The 5,505-nt window shown below is 45.9% G+C and overlaps 1 pseudogene; it reads right to left on the reverse strand.

The window, feature by feature from the left end:
- Window positions 1-330: 330 nt before the first annotated feature.
- LOC134385257 (putative monooxygenase p33MONOX) lies at window positions 331-1,234 on the reverse strand (annotated as a pseudogene).
- Window positions 1,235-5,505: the final 4,271 nt, after the last annotated feature.

Below are 5,505 nucleotides of genomic sequence, written 5' to 3' on the forward strand. Positions count from 1 at the left end.
CAAACAATATCTGGATTCTCCTTTTCTTTTTTATTAAAGCATACTCTGTTTTTTGAAAAAAAAAAAAAAAAAAAAAAAAGTAGATCATGAGGTCCCCCCTAAGGCACCGCGGAGATTACCTAGTGTAACCTTAGGGCAGTATACAATGGCTTGTTCCACACAAGGACAAGCTTTGCATTCCTGTTTCTCAAAAACCAATTATGTCTCCAGCTCTAGCCTCAGTTTAAGAGGTTTTTTAAAAAAATATGCCTTTCCTCTGTCAGAATCAGAGAGAAAGGGGAGTGGGGCACAAGAAGCCCTCTATCCATAGTCCCTGGAACAGATAGAGCTCTAGAAGCCAGGGGGTGTGAGCACACTCAAGTCACGGGGCTTGAGCCTATGGGTCCGTGGCGGTTGTTACTTCATTTCCATCACTGGGATGTCCATCTTGGGCAGCTTGAAGGCTGCTGGATCTTCAGCCATTTGGGTGGCCTGGGCACTGATCAGTTCCATTGGAGAGGGCTTCTAAGCTCCTCTGTAGGCCTGGGTGGCAAAATCTCCTGAATCATTCTTCTGGAAGGATCTTGATCCAAAGAAGCTCCATTTATCTGATGAGTTTCTGTCCTTATCCCCACTTCCAGGATCCATGTTGCTAAGACTTGGGCCAGGTAAGGCTGTGGAAAAACCAGAAGTGAGCCAGCCTCTGGCTCCTGCTTAGGGGAAGAATGTTTAGGGGGTGCTGCTGGGGGTGGACTGGACTGACAGAGGCTGCTTCCCTTCTCTTGTTATCTCTCCACTCTGGAGCTTTAGTCTGTGGAGCGCTTCTGCCACTCGAAGGTCCCCGGTCTCCTGGGTGGTAAGGCCCTTGTGGGGTCTGTAACCAGGGTCTCTCTGCCCTGCTTGTTGCTCAAAATGTGGAATGTTTTCCTGGGTCTGTTTTGTGACCAGAGAATGCACAATGACATGGGTGGCTCTAGCCTTCACCACGGGACCTTGTCCATACAATCAATGGCCGATGACAGGGTCATGTCAGAAAAGGATACACTGGCCTTTCCTTCCTCTACCTGGGTGAGGTGCTGATATTTGCACTGCAGAATCACTGGCTTCCAGGGGATGCTGCCATATCTGATGGAGGAGGAGGCATGGGCGTAGGGTCCTCAAGGGTATCATCGGTGTACGTCCCAATAGATAGAGACATCTTGCCTAGAGGCTCACTAAGCTCAAGAGCAGGTACTTTTGGTTGTCTTGAAGCCATTGAAAGAAAGACTGGGATCCAGGTGCTTTTTCAATATAGAATTCTGAGCTGAGTCCTGGCCACCCCAGTGAAATGATGTGTTGACTATGCTGACAGACAGATGACAAAGAGGAACATCGTCCAGCTGCTGCTAATTAGCAATGCTTTCCGGGAAGAGTCCATCCAGAGGTTCTGTTTCCTGCTGCTGTGGAGCTGCCTACAGCCCAAATTCTGGCACTAAAGAGGCTCCGGGGACCCACATCTCCCGAGAGGCTGTGGCACAGGCTGGACCCAAACTGTGGTGACAGTGGTGGCGGCACCAAAGGTCCCCAGTACCAACCAGAGAGCATTGGCTCCTGACCCATTACTTTTATCCCCAAATTCATAACATCATCTACAAGACCCTACAGGAGCCGGCACCTGTCTTAGGTTGAGGTTTTAAGGCTGAACCTCACACCTTCTTCTCCCTCCTGTTGGGATCTGGACCTATCAGGAAATAGAATGGAAATCAGACAGATGGAGGGATAAAAATACGAGCTTTAGGACTGATAAAGGCAGGCTGCAGTCAAGGCTTGTATCTACAGCCACAATGGAGCCCCCTGATACCTTCCTCTCCCTCTCGCCTCCCCCAGCTGCTGATTTAACTTCCAAATCAGCCCTATGTCCAGCAACTTGCTCCTGCTGTTCCCTCTGCTGAGGATGCTCTTCCCTCTACTGCTCTCTTGGCTAATTTCTACTCATCGGTCATTTCTTAGCAGAAATGTCACATGCTCAGAGAGGCCTTCCATGACCTATATGACCCATCCTACCTCCTCCCCTGCCTGCTACCAAGTCTCTTGGCCCCTAGAGCTGCTTCTTCATAGCACTGTCCACAACTGTATTTGTATGTCCCTTTCCATGACCATTTGTGCATGTGAATAAGAAGGTAAGCTCCGTGACATGCACTGTGTGTGTTGTGTGTTTTATTCATGGCCACATCCCCAGTGCCTGGCACAGTGCCTAACCTTAGGCTCCCATACATGTTAGAGAATGTTATATTTACTAGCACTCCCCTCCAGGAGAGTTCTGTATACAGCTGGAAAACAAACATGGACAAGGCTTTGGGGGTGGGAGGTCAGGGACCAGCCTAAGTAACTCTTGGAACTACACTGAGTAGCAGGCCTTTTTTGTTTTGCTGTATGGGATCTACAGGTTTGTCCAGGGCCCAAGGGCTCGGGACCATCGAGAGGCTAAGTGTGGCTACCTATGGCCTCCTTTTCTGCCGTTTCCCCAACCAGCTCTCAGCTCCTGCTCTAAATAACCGTGGAACAGGGCCGGCCTGTGGCTCACTTGGGAGAGCGTGGTGCTGACAACACCAAGTCAAGGGTTAAGATCCCTTTACCGTTCATCTTTTAAAAAATAAATTAAATAAATAAATAACTGTGGAACAAATATTCAAAGAATGTCAGTTTGAAGAAGTGTCCAAATGTCTCACTTTGACCCTCAAGTCTCAATTTTTTCTTCTTCTCTATTTTTTTAATTGACCAATAAAATGGTATATATATTTCTGGTATGCAACATGATGCTTTGAAATATGTATACAATGTGGAATGGCTAAATTCAAGTCCCAATTTAAATGCTAGCTCCTCTCAAGAGCCTTCCCTGTCTCCTCCACCCCTCTTCATAGAACAGCTTAGATTCCCTGCGTCTGGGCTCATGTAGCCTCCTAATCGCGTTGGACTGTCTTTGTCTATTTATGTGTCTGTCTCCTCTGCTAGAGTAGATCCATGTGGACAGGAACCTCATCTTCTTGTTCGCTGCTTTCTCCTTACCATCGAGCATAATTTCCTGCACAGAGCGGATATTCACTAAATAGCTGTTGACTTAAAGAATGAAGTGCCCACCATGTGGCAGGCACTGGTTGACTCCTCAGGTGGGGTGTATGTAGTGACATTTGTTAGCTGTCCTCAGCCTCTGGATGTAAGCCAGTTAGAAAGCCTCATCCTCCAGGACTTCAAGGTAGGGCCCACGAACCTAGACAAGCCAGTCACATCCAACAAGACTCAATTCCAGGACTGCTGTTTGAGGAATGGAGAAGCTGACTTTCTTGTTCCTGCGGGATGCAAACTCATGAGGCTGAATCCCCAGGAGTGCAGGTGACCACGTGGGCCCACAAAGGTGAGCCAGCCTTAAGATGAAGTCAACATCATGGAAGGCAGAACAGAGGAAACTGAGTCTCTGGTGACATGTGAGTTGCTGAATCAAACCTTTCCTGAAATTAGCCCTCCCATCTCCGTTCCTCTCTGGCACATGTACCAATCATTCCTTTTAAGTCAGTTAGAGTTAGTTTCTGCCCTGGCAACATGAAGCCTCCAGAAGAGGACAGAAGGGTCAGAAGAAGCCCAAGCTTCAACATCTCAGAGCCTGCTTAGGAGATGAGTGAATCCTCAGTTTGGGATGCCCTTGGTCTGTGTTCTTGCTTCCCCTTCCCCCATCCACCATGGTTTTCAGATGGGGACATCCCCAGCAGCTCTTGGAACCAGGGGCAGGAGATGTGGAGCTGGGTCTTAACTACCAGCTGCTCCAGCTGTTCTCAGTTCTTACCAAGGAGACAACTAGAACCCAACCAAAGACAAACAGCTAAAGTTATATCTGGCACATGACCTTCTCGGGACCCTACATCACTTGCCTGCAAAGCTGGATCAGATATAAACATTTCAATCTTCTTCGTATGAGTGTAGCGGAGGTGTCGATTTGAAGAATCAGAGTGTCAGAGCTGGAAGGATCCTTAAAGATGGCTGATGAGACCACCTAATTATGCAGATGGGACATGGAGGACTTGAGCAGGGAGGAAGCTTGCTAAAGATCACATGGCATGTTAGAACAGAGTTGGTGCTCTCCTTAAAGAAGTTTCTTCAACCGCCCTTGCTGCAGAGGTGGGGCTGGGGCTCCTTGGGAAGGAGAACAGAGATGACACTGATGGGGATTGTCCCTGCTATGGCATTTAGGAGCTGCTTCCCCAAACACTCACAGGTAGCCCTGGCCAGTTGTCCTTAATAATCTCATTGCAGCATTTTGATAACACCTTGTGGCTGGCTTGGAAGGTACTAGATCTTTAACAAAACATCAATGATGCCTCCAGAATTTCTACAGAGGAGGAATTTAGAGTCAGCAATTTAGTGGGAAGGGGGACTAAGAGACATGCCTTAGGGACAGGGGATATGTGGGAACTTAGTAAGCTCTATTCAGTTTTGCTGTGAACCTAGAACTGCTGTAAAAATAAAGTCTTAAAAAAAAAAAAAAAGCCCATAGGCGTTGTAGTCAGACCTGAGTTCAAGTCCCAGTTCTGACACTTCCTAGCTGTGTGACTTTGGACAAGCCCTCTTACCTCTTAGAAACTCTGTTTCCTCCGTTGTAAAAGGGGAGTAATAATAGTACATGTTTCACAGGGTAAATGTGCAGATTAAATGAGATCATGTGTAAATGGCACTATGCCCAGTGCCTGGCACATTAGGTAATATGAATATTAACTGTTATTCATTTATATTTATATTACCTATTTATATTTATTTATAGTTTAGAGGTGAAATTGTTCCCTGATAACCTGCTTCCTGTGGACCTATTCTAATTAGGGGCATCCCCATTTGTCCTTTCCCATGTGAGCTCTGTTCAGATAGCAAAAGTAAGGTCCAGAATCTCAGTGACTTATGGGGCTTGGGACCTGCAGTTTAAAGACTCCAGGAGTCTTGGTTCCACCGGTGATTTAGTAGGAACTTAAATTACTGAGTCTCAGTTTCTTCAGCTGTAAAATGGTAAACTATAGAATACTATTATCATTAGGGTTCTCTTGAAATAAAAGAAGTGACCCTTCACAGGTCTGGGAATTCAGACCCGTAGTTAAGACTAAGGCAGCAACTGCACTAATTGAACCTGCCACCAGGTGGCAGGCTTGCTACATCCAAGCTCCTATCTGTACAAAAAATATTTCCTTTTCGGAATATGATTGTGTTTTCATTTGTCTTCTTATTGTAACTTTTTATTATGGAACAATTCAAACACACACAAAATTAGAATGGTATAATGAACCCACGTACCCAGCACTAGGTTTCAACAACAATCAACATTTTATCATTCTTCCACTCTCTTTTTGTTTGCTGTTCTGCTTGTGGAGTATTTTAAACCATACATCTCAGACCTCATTTCTTTTCCTCCATAAAACATCAGTGTGCTGTTCCAATTTTAAAAGACTTTTATTTTCACAAGTACTATGTCATTACCATGCCTAACAAAAAAGAGTAATAATTTCTTAACTT

This window comes from Cynocephalus volans, chromosome 8 (assembly GCF_027409185.1).
Source record: "Cynocephalus volans isolate mCynVol1 chromosome 8, mCynVol1.pri, whole genome shotgun sequence".
NCBI lineage: Eukaryota > Metazoa > Chordata > Mammalia > Dermoptera > Cynocephalidae > Cynocephalus > Cynocephalus volans.